Source organism: Thalassophryne amazonica, chromosome 1, assembly GCF_902500255.1.
Source record: "Thalassophryne amazonica chromosome 1, fThaAma1.1, whole genome shotgun sequence".
NCBI lineage: Eukaryota > Metazoa > Chordata > Actinopteri > Batrachoidiformes > Batrachoididae > Thalassophryne > Thalassophryne amazonica.
In genome coordinates, this window is record NC_047103.1 from 145498383 (window position 1) to 145514011 (window position 15629).

The window sequence follows — 15629 nt, forward strand, 5'->3', positions numbered from 1 at the left end:
GGGCCAAAATGAGGAGGCTGGTCCATGGGGAGTGTTTTCTCTGCAGCTCAAAGGAGCACATACAGAAAAACTGCCCGAAACGGCCAGAACGACAACAACCGTCCTTAGAGACTGGGCTAAGGGGGGGTCATAACATTCACGTGGGACACACACAGATTGCCACACGACTCCCAGTTACAATCCTGAGTGGGGATTTAACCATTCAAGCCCCAGCACTGGTGGACACGGGGTCAGAAGGGAATCTGCTAGACAGCAGATGGGTAAGGGAGGTAGGGCTCCCTCTGGTGGCGCTTCCTTCACCATTGCAGGTGCAGGCACTAGATGGCACCCTCCTCCCTTTAATCACACACAAAACACAACCAGTAAGTGTCTGGAAACCATCGGGAGGAGATTGAGTTTTTTGTAACTCCTTCTACCTCCCGTGTGATTTTGGGCTTCCCCTGGATGTTGAAACACAATCCCCGGATTGATTGGCCGTCTGGGGTAGTGGTTCAGTGGAGCGAAACCTGCCATCGGATGTGTTTAGGATCCTCGGTTCCTCCCGGTTTGCATGCTAAGGAGGAGGTCAAAGCCCCTCCCAATCTGACGGCGGTGCCGGTTGAGTACCACGATCTTGCTGACGTCTTCAGCAAGGATCTGGCACTCACCCTTCCCCCGCACCGTCTGTACGATTGTGCCATTGATTTGGTTCCAGGCGTTGAGTTCCTGTCCAGCAGGCTGTACAACCTCTCACGACCTGAGCACAAATCAATGGAGACCTACATCCGGGACTCATTAGCTGCCGGGCTGATCCGGAACTCCACCTCCCCGATGGGTGCAGGTTTCTTTTTTGTGGGCAAGAAAGATGGCGGACTCCGTCCATGCATTGATTACAGGGGGCTGAATGAGATTACGGTTCGCAACCGATACCCGTTGCCATTGTTAGATTCCGTGTTCACCCCCCTGCATGGAGCCAAAATCTTTACTAAGCTGGATCTTAGAAATGCGTATCCTGGTTCGGATCCGGAAGGGAGACGAATGGAAGATGGCATTTAACACCCCGTTAGGTCACTTTGAGTATCTGGTCATGCCGTTTGGCCTCACCAACGCCCCCGCGACGTTCCAAGCCTTGGTTAACGACGTCTTGCGGGACTTCCTGCACCGATTCGTCTTCGTATATCTGGACGATATTCTCATCTTTTCTCCGGATCCTGAGACCCATGTCCAGCATGTACGTCAGGTCCTGCAGCGGTTATTAGAGAACCGACTGTTTGTGAAGGGCGAGAAGTGCAAGTTTCACCGCACGTCTTTGTCCTTCCTGGGGTTTATCATCTCCTCTAACTCCGTCGCCCCTGATCCGGCCAAGGTTGCGGCGGTGAGAGATTGGCCCCAACCAACAAGCCGTAGGAAGCTGCAACAGTTCCTCGGCTTCGCTAATTTTTATAGGAGGTTCATTAAGGGCTACAGTCAGGTAGTTAGCCCCCTGACAGCCCTGACCTCTCCAAAAGTCCCCTTCACCTGGTCAGATCGGTGCGAAGCCGCGTTCAAGGAGTTGAAACGACGGTTCTCTACTGCGCCAGTTTTGGTGCAGCCCGACCCTAGCCGCCAGTTCGTGGTTGAAGTGGACGCCTCTGACTCAGGGATAGGAGCCGTGCTATCCCAGAGCGGAGAGACCGATAAGGTTCTTCACCCGTGTGCCTACTTTCCTCGCAGGTTGACCCCAGCTGAACGGAACTATGACGTCGGCAATGGAGAACTCCTTGCGGTGAAAGAGGCTTTTGAGGAGTGGAGACACCTGTTGGAGGGAGCGTCTGTGCCATTCACGGTTTTCACTGACCATCGGAACCTGGAGTATATCAGGACCGCCAAGCGGCTGAACCCCAGGCAAGCCCGCTGGTCACTGTTCTTCGGACGTTTTGACTTCCGGATCACCTATCGCCCCGGGACCAAGAACCAGAGATCGGATGCCTTGTCCCGGGTACACGAAGACGAAGTCAAAACGGTGCTGTCGGATCCACCGGAGCCCATCATTCCGGAGTCCACTATCGTGGCCACCCTCACCTGGGACGTGGAGAAGACCATCCGGGAGGCCCTGGCACGGACCCCAGACCCCGGAACTGGTCCAAAGAATCGTCTATACATCCCACCAGAGGCCAGAGCTGCAGTCTTGGACTTCTGTCACGATTCCAAGCTCACCTGTCATCCAGGGGTGCGAAGGACCGTGGCAGTTGTCCGGCAGTGCTTCTGGTGGGTGTCTATGGAGGCCGACGTCCGTGTGTACATCCAGGCCTGCACCACCTGTGCCAGGGGCAAGGCAGACCACAAGAGGTCCCAAGGGCTTCTCCAGCCACTTCCTGTGCCTCATCGCCCCTGGTCCCATATCAGCCTGGATTTCGTCACTGGCCTCCTGCCGTCCCAGGGCAACACCACCATCTTCACGATAGTGGACCGATTCTCCAAGGTGGCCCACTTCGAGGAGACAGCAGACCTCCTGGTCCACCACGTCGTCCGTCTGCATGGGATACCTACCGATATCGTCTCTGATCATGGTCCCCAGTTCTCCTCACACGTCTGGAGGAGCTTCTGCCGGGAACTGGGGGCCACTGTGAGCCTCTCGTCCAGGTATCACCCGCAGACCAATGGACAGGCAGAACGGGCCAATCAGGAATTGGAGCAAGCCCTGCGCTGTGTAACGTCCGCACACCCGACGGCCTGGAGTGAACATCTGGCCTGGATCGAGTATGCGCGTAACAGCCAGGTGTCCTCTGCCACCGGCCTCTCCCCATTTGAGGTGTGTTTGGGGTATCAGCCCCCATTGTTTCCCGTGGTGGAGGGAGAGGTCAGTGTGCCCTCGGTCCAGGCCCACCTGCGGAAGTGCCGTCGGGTGTGGCGCTCCGCCCGTTCTGCCTTGTTGAAGGCCCGGACGGGGGCGAAGACCCATGCGGACCGCCGGCGATCCCCGGCCCCTGCTTACCAGCCCGGGCAGGAGGTGTGGCTGTCCACAAAGGACATCCCCCTCCAGGTGGACTCCCCGAAACTCAAGGACAGGTATATTGGACCTTACATAATCCTCAAAATCCTCAGTCCTGCCGCAGTGAAGCTCCAACTCCCGGCTTCACTGCGGATCCACCCAGTCTTTCATGTGTCCAGAATCAAGCCTCACCACACCTCACCCCTCTGTGCTCCCGGTCCGGCGCGGTCTCCTGCCCGGATCATTGACGGGGAGCCGGCTTGGACAGTGCGCCGGCTCCTGGACGTCCGTCGAATGGGCCGGGGGTTCCAGTATTTGGTGGACTGGGAGGGGTATGGACCCGAAGAACGCTCCTGGGTGAAGGGGAGCTTCATCCTGGATCCGGCCTTCCTGGCCGATTTCTACCGTCGACACCCCGATAAGCCTGGACGGGCACCAGGAGACGCCCGTTGAGGTGGGGGTCCTGTTGTGTGGGCCGCCAGAAGAGGAGGTACTGCTGGCCCACCACCAGAGGGCGCCCTGCCTGAAGTGCGGGCTTCAGGCACGAGAGGGCGCTGCCGCCACGGACACAGCTGGGAGTGACAGCTGTTACTCATTAATTCCTGACAGCTGTCACTCATTCTTCATCATCTCACTCCATAAAACCCAGACGTCATCTCCACCTCATCACCGAGATATCGTACTTCTATGGAGGTAATATTCTCTGCCAGCATTCAGTGATTTCCAGAGCTATTGTGTTGTAGCTGTCAACCAGAGGACCGGCGTGGGTCACGACTGTTTCGTCCTTCATCTCGTCAGATAAGTGGTTAAACAGACGCTGCACGAGTGTGTGTTAAAGGTGGAGGTGGCATTCCCACCGTTGTTGTTACGGGGTGTACACACACCCACACTTGACTGTCTTTGTTCTTCGCCAGCAGTACCAGATCCGACAGTCGTGGACGGTGATCACCTGGGAATTCGGGACTTGGCGGCTCCAGTATTCACCAGGTTCGGTGGCGGCGGAAATCGTGTGGTTCCGGCTCTTCTCAGGACAGACGTCTTCTATCCTCGAGCCTGCCCACATGTCACCTTTGTGGATTGACTGTTATCAGATTCTGAGATTGTCTGTGTATTCGTTGTGCACCTTCACAACATTAAATTGTTACTTTTTGGCTCATCTATTGACCGTTCATTTGCGCCCCCTGTTGTGGGTCCGTGTCACTACACTTTTACAACATAGAGTCCATCTTGGATCCCTAATACATAGGTGTCTCCAGGGTTCGAGCTGGGATCATTTTAGTGCCGGATAAATTATGTCATTGCATCTCATAGTGTCGGGGGGGGGGGGGGGGGGGTGGGCAGATCCAGGGGCTCGTGGCCCCCGAAGCTATAGGGATTTAAACCACTAAAACATTCTTGGCAAGCCTTATTTTAACTAACTTTGGGTGGTTTTAGATGCAGTGAATGCAAGAATAATAAGCAAAAAATTATATTAATGGTGTAATATTTGCAAGATCAAAGTTCTTTTTTTGCATGTTTCTGTCAAAGTCTAAGTTAATAAATTAAATAACATTGAATATTTAATGGACATAGCACTTAATCTCTTCTTCAAAAATGACGCAGTATCTTTTAATCCAGTAAAGTAGGCGTTTTTTCTGTCATCCTGACAGTTTTCTTTTTTCAACAATTTGAGTGGGATTGCATTACTTTTTCCTTTTAAACAAAATAACACCTAATTGCCTTGTTTGAACAAGAGCTGAACCTGGTCTGATTTGTCAAACCCGCTGTTTTAAATCAAAAACTTTGTGAATCAGTTTCACTTTCCTCTTTCACTGACACTGTGCACCTCCTCCTCTCCACCCCTTCTCCTCTGCTTGCTCTCTCTCTCTTTCTCTCTCTCTCTCTCTCTGTTTCTCTCCCTCTCTGATCACTCACCCATCTGCTGTTTATCAATCTCTGAGCTTTTTGGAAACATGAAGCCTTTCTACTGTAAAATAAACTAAATTTCTGAATGTATCTTCAGATACGGATACAGAAAGACCTCTGGATTATTTAATGTAGAATTTTCATAGCAGAGTTTTTTTTTTTCTTCTTCAGGTCAGAGCACAGCAGAGACATTGTTTCAGCTGTTGCCCTTCACAGCTCTGTGGCCACAGAACACGCTGACACTCTGATCTCTGCTGTTTGCGATTTGATATGAAGAAAATGAGAATATATGTCTTATTACTTTAATTATTGGTTTAAAATAGCAAAACTCTATAACCTTGAAATACGATCAAATTGGTACATTTTCAGCAACATTTCAGTTCATTTTTCAGACGTTCTGTGTTGGGTGGCACAGTCAATTTGAACCCAAGAGCCAGGTGGAAATTTGCAATACCAGGTGGGGCTGCCCAGCGCCGCCCATCGTGGCTAGAACTCTGGATGTGTCCATGTCCAGCAGCAGATGGCCGCAGGGCAGGACCCCTGTTCACTGGTGCAACAGGCATAGAATTCTGAGGTCAGTCCGGTTCCCTGGGGTGCAGGGCCAGGAGCAGTCATTGGTGCTGTCAGTGCCTCACACAGAGAAGAACAAAAGCAGAATCAGTCAGCCAGAAATAACTGCTTTTAGACATTAATCACCAGCAGTCAGTCAACAGGGAGGCAAATATAATGCTAAGTTAGATGCTGGCATCCAGCCCTGTGCTTCTCTAACAGACGCATAATTTGGATGTAGCGTATCGTTCCATTGTTAATAATATGAATTAAAAGATGAGGAAACATAGTTCCAGAGTACACTGGTATGCTAGTCATATGAGAGGGAGAATAGATGCATCTTTAGTCTGGAGTTGAATGTCTCTACGAAATCTGACTGTTTTATCTCTGCAGGGAGATCATTCCACAAGGCAGGAGCACATTAAGAGAAGGCTCTGTGGCCTGATGATTTTTTATTTTTTTTTTAACCTTAGGGACACATAGTAGCCCTGCATCCAGTGATGCCTGGCATAGGTTCCAGCTCCACCCCCACCACCACCCATAACCCTTAACTACAATAAGTAGGCATAGAAAATGAATTATAATGAATGAATGAAACAAAATGCACATAATCATGCTCTCAGGTGCCAAGCAAGAACATCAAAGTCACTCTGAAGCACACAGTGATTGGCAGCTTCCTTGAGCAGTGCTGATGTACTATATTAGCTTATTTAATTTCATTTTTGTCATAAAATCACATGCCGGAACAACAATCATGTCAGCCATAAATTTAAACAAGGGAAATGGAAACTATTTTTTATATTTTTTTGCCAGGTTGATCTGTTGGAATCCCATTACACCTCAAAAACCCTGTCCGTGCATTCTCATGCTGACACACAAAACAATACCCCTGCTTCCTTCTAACATATGCTTGAATAATCTAGAAGGTGCTTTCTGCCAGTTGCACAGTTTCAGTAATTGGCCATGTGCCTGTCCATGTGATGTATTCCCTTGGTATTCTCTTGAGCTATGCACTTATTCATCCTCCGAAGCATTAGCGGAGATCGTGTTTTGTATTCTTTTGGAAAATACAATGAGGAATTTGAATGAGTCAGCAAGCTGGTGTGGAACTGGCATGGAGTTACAATGGTGTGGTATTAATCTCAGTTCATGTAAGTAAATTTTATGTCTTTTACATAAGGTGTACTTGCGTGGTGCAAATGGCACATAGAGAAATAGCCCATGTCAATCATTTGACGAAGGTTTCCAGCACCACCATTAGAGCCCCTTCACACATACTGCGAAGTTTGTCAGTGCACAAGAAGTGCGCATGAAGCAGGAATCATGTGCAAATCCTGTAAAATTGTCCCTGCCTCGAACACCTGTTGCTACAACTATTTACGCACACCAGCGGCTGAAAAACATCGACCCCTCTCGTGGCAAGTGGTGGCCAAATTCCAGGTGACACGCACGCACATCTAACACCACTCACATGGCACCAGGAGGCAACCAGCAGGAGACCATTGATGTGTACAGTAAATTTGGTGACGCCACACCTGAATTTATTGAATATTTTTCTGGAGTCTTATTTTTGTCATTTGTAGACGGTCACTACACTTCCGTTTCTCCGCTGCCTTCTCGTTCAGGTTAATGTTATTTTTTCCAGCTCAGAGGATGTTCATATGGCTAAAAATAAGGTTGTAACTCATTGTCTACCTTTCTGAGGTTAGAAACTAGTATTGCTTGTTTTTCTACAACGTTTCCCTTAAGATTATTGAGCCATTTACAGGAGGGGGAGGTTTCTGTCCTCAATGAGTTTGACAGGTGGATCGTCCCAGTCAAACAACTCACCTGATCATACTGTCCCTAGAGAGATGGTGTGAGACACACCCAGTGGGACTGGGCACTAGACAATGAGAAGTGACAGCTGATCAGATTCTTCAGGTCGCTGCATTCTTCAGGACATGGTGGAGGGCTTGCTGTGGTTTTTAAAAGCAGTTTTGTGTGTCAATGGGTGAGCATAGAGATTTTTTTCATCATTTGAATCTCAGATCTTAAAAGTTGGATGAATCGATCCTTTTATTGTGATTTAATATACTGTCCACCTGGTCCATGCACCTCCTTCTTGAGGGACTTTAGTGGCTTTATGTCTGGCACTCTGAAGCTATCAAATTTTTCATTTTGGGTGATTTTAATTTCCACGTTGATGGCGCTTCAGATAAATCTGCCGCTAAATTTATCAGTCTGTTGGAATCTCTGAATCTGATCCAGCATGTGTCTGGCCCCACACATAACAAAGGTCTTAGAGCTTGCTTTTACTCTTGGCCAAAATATTGATTGTATTCATTCTGAGGACATTTTTATTCCTGATCATGTGTGTGTTCATTTGAATTTGTTTCTTAATCTGGAATGTCCATCTACTCCATATGTGATATGCTCTCATGTTTTTAATCCTCTTCCTGCAGCTGCATTTTCTGCTGCTTTTAACCCTGATGAGATCTTAACTTCAGATTATGTAAATATTTTAGCTAATTCTTTTAATCAGCATTGCCTGTCTATTTTAGACAGAGTTGCTCCTTTTAAAACCAGACACTCCCCTCTGAGTAACTCCTCCCCTTGGATGAATGACAGTATTCACAGTTTTAGGAGAAACTGTCGAAAAGTGGTGCGTTTGTGGAAATCCACAAAGCTCCACATCCACCACCTTCATTTAAAGGAGCTTTTAATTTTGTTTAACAATATGGTGGCTAAATATGGCTAGATTAATTTTTAACAGCTCACGGAATCCAAAGGTTTTATTTGACACAATCAGAGACCTGCATTTCCTGCTGCTGTCAAGTCTAACAAAGACTGTGATAACTTTTTGTCCTTTTTTATCAATAAAATCCTGTCAGTACTGGACAGTTTCATACCAATATCAATGAAAGAGTTCATTAGTCTGGTTGAGAGAATGAAACCTTCCACCTGCCCACTTGATATCATCCCCATTTCATTATTCAGTAAGGTTATACCCACCAATGGCCCATGTGTTTTATCAATAATTAACAGATCATTGATTTCTGGCTCTGTCCCTCAGTATTTTAAACAGGCTGTTATTCACCCTCTTTTAAAAAGCCTCATCTTGACACTTCTCTTCCTCAGAATTGCAGACCAATTTCAAAGTTGCCTTTTATCTCCAAAATTTTAGAAAAAGTGGTGGCCAAACAGTTTAATGTGGTTTTAGCTGAACACAATACTCTTGACACATTTCAATCTGGGTTCCATCACTTGAATTCTACTGAAACAGCTCTTCTTAGAGTTTCAAATGATATTTTAATGACAAAGTTGCAGGTGAATATTCGGTATTTATACTTTTGGATCTGTCTACAGCTTTTGACACAGTTGATCACGGTATTTTAACTGAGAGATTAAGAACATGGGTGGGAATTTCTGGGTCAGCCCTAGATTGTTTTTATCCTATCTCTCTAATAGAGGTTTTTCAGTTGCTGCAGCTAAATATACATCCTCTTCTGCCAATCTGTCCTGTAGTGTGTCCCAAGGTTCTGTTCTGGGACCTATTTTATTTGCATTGTACTTGCTCCCACTTGGACATATTTTGAGCTCCATTAATGATGTATCATATCATTGTTATGCAGATGATATACAGCAGTACATCTCCTTTTCTTCACAGAATGTTTCTAGGGTATCTATTCTTCAAAACTGTATTGATATAAGAAACTAGATGGCTGCTAACTATTTGTCATGTAATACACCAAAAACTGAAGTCCTTGTTTATGCCCCTCAGGAGTTTGTTCCATCAGTGATTAAGAATATTCGCTGTCTGTCCTCTTTTGTTCACTCAGCAGGGCAGAAATTTGGGTGTTACATTTGACCAGGCTCTCAAATTTGAGGCACACGTTACTCATCTAGTGCAGTCTTGGTTCTTTCATTTACAGAACATTGCCCACTTTAGAAACATTGTGTCTCATGCTGAGCTGGAACAGATCATCCATGCCTTTATTTCTTCATGTCTTGATTACTGTAATTCGCTGTTCCCTAGTCTCAGTAAGTCTTCGCTGGACCGCCTACAAATGGTCCAGAATGTGGCTGCAAGGCTCCTTACAAGGTCTTTTAATTGGTCTCACGTAACAACCATTCTGATTCCTTTGCATTGGCTCTCAATTCAGTTCAGACTGCAATTTAAAATATTGGTGATGACTTTTAGAGCATGGTCAAATGCCACTTTACATCAGTGAACTCTTGCTCCCATATGTGACAAGCAGGTCTCTGAGGTCCTTGGACCAGAACCTGTTGGTTGTATCAAGGTTAAGGCTGAAGACCAAAGGTTGTGGCACCCAAACTGTGGAATGCACTGCCACTCCACCTACGTTCTGTGGATTCTGTTGGAACTTTTAAGGAGAAGCTCAATACCTATTTGTACAGACTTGCTTTTAACTGCTACTTAATAACAGCTTGGGACTCCAGCGAGGGCGGTCGCATCTCCTCCTCTCTCTTCTATCTCTGCTCCAACCTTCAAGTCCCCTACTTCACCAGACTGTGAATTATTCAAACTACATTGGATTAACCATGGAATTGATCACCTGGTCTCTGAACGCTATTGACACCAGTTTTTTCAACAAGAAGATAAGGGCTGGGGGACCCTGCGTGCCCAGATGGAACCTACCCTGTAGGCTGTGTTCTTGATGCCTGGGAGACATGGAGGGTCACATTTTTTTTTCACTGCTCAACCATAAACATGGTAGGCTTATCAGCCTCTGAAGGACAAAATGCCCCGTTGTTTTCCTCCAGAAGAATTTCTACGGCCTTGGTGAACATTTGGCTGCCTCCTTATCTTCTCTAACTCCAGTACATAAGGGCAGAACCTGACTCACACATGGGCAGAGACTGAAAGCATGCTCCACCTCCCCCCTCCACCCCCTCCTGTCCCCATCACACACCCCATCCCGGTCCCCATTCCCCCCAAGCTGGTGGCGGCATGACTACATTTTGCTGCGGCTACCACACACTCACATTGCCTCAATTCGGAAAACGGACTGTTTCAAGTTTAGTGCACATAAACAATGTCAAATGTATATGTGTTGTCTTAATTCGGATGTGTGCCATTATTACAGTAAACGAGTAATAATTGTGGATTAATTGCTGTATCTTGACTGTGGCAATTTGTGTGTGGTAATCTCGTTGTTGCACTTGTAATGACAATGACAATAAATCCCATCCATCTATCCAGCTAGTTTTATGTTGTTGCTGCTTTTAGTTTCTGTATTTTTATTTCTGTCTTCTTAAATTCCTATACAGCACTTTGTGATTTTATCTAGAAAGATGCTATACAAATAAACTTTACTCACTGACTTTATGGGAGCAGTAAAGAGAATGATGAACTCAACCTAGTTAGAAGGCAATTGATTGCTTTTTAAAATCCTTTTACAATTCAGTCAGATAATCAAAGCACTTACCAATCACACATTTGCACAGACCGATAGCAGGGTGCTTGCCATGCCATGCAGTCACTACAAACCATAGCCATGGGAAGTGGGGGTACTGGGGATGCTGCTGGAAAAGGAAGCATCACAGTACCCCTTCACAGATGTCAAATATATTACATTACAATAAATTAATAAATGTATTAAAACAACACTTATACTCAGTTTGAACTGAAAATGTCCTATACAAAAACAGAAATGATGGCCTTTAATGTTGATGAAGCCTTCAAGAATCAAGAGAACCTTGTCAATGTCAATGGCAAAATAAAGAATGTTTCCAAAACCTTGGTTATACCATCATAAACTCAGATGACAAATCACAGACATTTGTTTCTAGAATTTGTGCTGCATTTGAAAAATGGAACAAGCTCAAACACGTGCTTACTGATCATCATATACGTCTTTGAAGTAAAGTTCTTCACTGCATGTGTGAGTTCTCGACTCTTTTACAGTGTTCAAACCTGGCACTTGACTGCGAAAGAAGTTGCACATATGGAGGTGGTTTGGAACGGTTTTCTGAGGAAGATGGTAAAGGGAGGGTATAGATGACAGGGATGATGGCGTTGGGAATGTGAACGATGAGAACCAGCAGCGGAAGTTTAAATTCTTAAGTGTATTACTGGAACTACATCAATCAATCCTTTTGCTTAAAACAGTAATTAAAATACCTGGTGCACGTATGCAGGATGCACAATGATGATATTAGAAAACAAATATTGTTTGATGAAGTTGGACCAGATTCGAGGGACTGCTGGGTATCGATGGCCAGCAGTTGAGGAGACAGACGATGGACAGAATAAACTTTCAGCTCCAAATATGTAGGACTGCTTTTTTGCATTTATGCAATATCTCTAAAATTAGAAAGGTCTTGTCTCAGAGTAATGCTGAAAAACTAATTCATGCATTTATTTCCTCTAGGCTGGACTATTGTAATTCATTATTATCAGGTTGTCCTAAAAGTTCCCTGAAAAGCCTTCAGTTAATTCAAAATGCTGCAGCTAGAGTACTAACGGGGACTAGAAGGAGAGAGCATATCTCACCCATATTGGCCTCTCTTCATTGGCTTCCTGTTAATTCTAGAATAGAATTTAAAATTCTTCTTCTTACTTTTAAGGTTTTGAATAATCAGGTCCCATCTTATCTTAGGGACCTCATAGTACCATATCACCCCAATAGAGCGCTTCGCTCTCAGACTGCAGGCTTACTTGTAGTTCCTAGGGTTTGTAAGAGTAGAATGGGAGGCAGAGCCTTCAGCTTTCAGGCTCCTCTCCTGTGGAACCAGCTCCCAATTCGGATCAGGGAGGCAGACACCCTCTCTACTTTTAACATTAGGCTTAAAACTTTCCTTTTTGCTAAAGCTTATAGTTAGGACTGGATCAGGTGACCCTGAACCATCCCTTAGTTATGCTGCTATAGACTTAGACTGCTGGGGGGTTCCCATGATGCACTGAGTGTTTCTTTCTCTTTTTGCTCTGTATGCACCACTCTGCATTTAATCATTAGTGATTGATCTCTGCTCCCCTCCACAGCATGTCTTTTTCATGGTTCTCTCCCTCAGCCCAAACCAATCCCAGCAGAAGACTGCCCCTCCCTGAGCCTGGTTCTGCTGGAGGTTTCTTCCTGTTAAAAGGGAGTTTTTCCTTCCCACTGTCGCCAAGTGCTTGCTCACAGGGGGTCATTTTGACCGTTGGGGTTTTTACGTAATTATTGTATGGCCTTGCCTTGTAATATAAAGCGCCTTGGGACAACTGTTTGTTGTGATTTGGCACTATATAAATAAAATTGATTGATTGAAATTGATTGATACTGGAAACAGTTGGCGCTTTCTCAGTTATTTACACAAACTTTAAAATTTAATGTTTTTGAGAATATTAACCAATGCTAAATACGTATTCTATAATGCTATAGCCAATAACATAATCTGGTCATATTAACAGTAATGCTTGCGTGCAAGAGTGTTCTTTTTGACATAGCCGGACACCTTATTACAGCACACCAAAACCTTTTTCTGACAGCCATGTGGCACACTCGCAGTGACTTAGGGATTATGGACCTTGCTCAGCCCCTTACTGATGATAAATGGAAATTTCATAATTGCTGGTTGTCACCCATGTGTTCTATCTGGCGGAGGGATTGAAGATATGACATTCTGGTCAAAACCATGCTTTTCTAACTTTTAGGCCACCACTCAGAGAGTGCATAACCCTGCCTATGTCTTCTCCAACATCCATAAATCCTAATTGTTAGCCTGTAACCATGATCTGTGCTCCAAATGACTTATCTTTGATCCTCATTGATAAATTTTAGTCCTTATCTTTAATCCTGATTACTCAGCTTTGATTGCTTATCTTTGATGATGTTCATCCAGTTTTGAAAACAATCTCTAATCTTTGAATCTCGTGAAGAAGGGTATATTTTTGTCTGTCTGTGCCTGCCTTGCTTTGATATCGTTATCAGAATTTATCTCATCAGGTCCAATTATCATCAGAATTAAAGGTTATACAAGTTTTTAATTAGCACTTATGGAGTAACTTACAACCTCAATGCCACTGAAGTTGGGACGTTGTGTAAAATGTTATTAAAAACAGAATACAATGATTTGAAAATCCTCTTCAACCTATATTCAGTTGAATACACCATGAAGACAAGATATTTAATGTTCAAACTGATAAACTTTATTGTTTTTGTAAAATATTTTTAAATGGATGCCTGCAACATGTTTCAAAAAAGTTGGGACAGTGGTATTACACCATTGTGTTACATCACCTTTCCTTCTAACAACACTCAATAAGTGTTTGGGAACTGAGGACACTAATTGTTGAAGCTTTGTAGGTTGAATTCTTTCCCATTCTTACTTAATGTATGACTTCAGTTGTTCATCAGTCCAGGGTCTCCGTTATCATATTTTGTACTTCATAATGCGCCACACATTTTCAATGGATGACAGGTCTGGACTGCAGGCAGGCCAGTCTAGCACCCACACTCTTTTACTACAAAGCCCCGCTGTTGTAACGTGCAGAATGTGGCTTGGCATTGTCTTGCTGAAATAAGCAGGGACGTCCCTGAAAAAGACATTGCTTGGATGGCAGCATGTGTTGCTCCAAAACCTGGATGTACCTTTCAGCATTGATGGTGCTATCACAGATGTGTAAGTTGCCCATGCCATGGCCACTCACACACCCCCATAACATCACAGATGCTGGCGTTTGAACTTGGTGCTAGTAAATCTGGATGGTCTTTGTCTTCTTTTGTCCGGAGGACACGACGTCCATGATTTCCAAAAATGAGACCACAGCACACTTTTCCACTTTGCATCTGTCCATTTCAAATGAGCTCAGGCCCAGAGAAGGCAGCGGTGTTTCTGGATGTTGATGATGTATGGCTTTTGCTTTGCATGCTGCAGTTTTATCTTGCACTTGTAGATGTAGCGATGAACTGTGTTAACTGACAGTGGTTTTCTGAAGTGTTCCTGAGCCCACACGGTAAGATCTTATACACAATGATGCCAGTTTTTAATGCAGTGCCGCCTGAAGGAACGAAGGTCACGGGCATTCAAGGTTGGTTTTCAACAAGTAGCTTAAGTGTAGAAAGTTCTCCAGAGATTCTCTGGCTCTTCTGGTTATATAATGGACTGTAGATGATGGAATCCCTAAATTCCTTGCAATTGAATGTTGAGAAACATTGTTCTTAAGGTACATTGTTTATTCGCCTCATCATATATGCAGATACATACAATGTGGAATCATTTTGGTCCTATGCGCTCTCTTGGAAAATAAAATACAACATTACATAATAAATACATTCACCACGTTGACACAAGACAATTTTACAATAAATATAAATCATATGTGAATACTCTAGTACTAGTACTAGTACTAGTACTCTAGTTACTTGTTAGCAGGCAGACGGCTGAGGGGAAAAATCCAGAGTAGGCTCTGGTTGAGGTGGTTGCTAATGACCGGTATCTTCTACCTGATGGGAGTAGCTTGAAAAGTTTGTTGGTGGGATGAGTCTTGTCAGCCTGAATCTTTCCAGCTCGCCTCTCCATGTGTTGCAAGTATAGATCATTCAGCGGCGGAAGCTCCACTCCCACAATCCTTGATGCCGTGGAAACCATGGTGTTATATGGCTGGGGGGGCCTGGCTGCCGGTTTGTTTCTGTCTTTTGGTTTTCCTCCCAGGTGGCGTGCGTTTGGGACTGAGTGGCTGTGTTGCTGAGGCTGTCAGGACCTCACCCTGATCACCTGCGACTCGTCAGGACTCACAGCTGTGGTGCATCTGGATGGATTGGAACATGTTGGCATTTAAGACTGGAGTGCACAGTGTGTATTTGCCAGAGACTCGACCTTGTGACCAGACGGGTGAGATCGTCGTCTCGGGAGCCATCTCATCAGCAGCAGATGCTGAGAACGTCCAGGTTTGATGCACAGTCTGTGAAAGAGGAGGGGGTGAGGTTTTACGCGCGTCAGCACACTTCCTGAGGTACGTTAGATTTTGTGACTAACAGTTATACAGTCAGTAAATGTGGTGTCCCTCACACCTTATTGTATTGAGCTGTTTGTTAGTCATGTATCAGCTTCCACTGCAGTGGAGTTTTGTGAACTGGATGTTCCATGCCTGCAGGTTGGGAAGCTGATTAGTAATCAAGCCAGGAAGTGTTTGCTGTTTGTACACCTTTAAGTGTTCTGTGTGTAGAGTGTGGACTCACATAATGGTTCCTTCTTTCACAGACTTGGTTGTTGCGGCCACCTGGGGGGTGTCGGCGGG

At 45.3% G+C, this 15629-nt stretch overlaps 1 long non-coding RNA gene across 1 annotated transcript; it reads left to right on the plus strand.

The window, feature by feature from the left end:
- Positions 1–4202: 4202 nt before the first annotated feature.
- LOC117520565 lies at positions 4203–4402 on the plus strand. Its single transcript, XR_004563689.1, has 2 exons — positions 4203–4244; positions 4298–4402. It is a non-coding gene; the product is annotated as an uncharacterized LOC117520565 (long non-coding RNA).
- The last annotated feature ends 11227 nt before the right edge of the window (positions 4403–15629 follow it).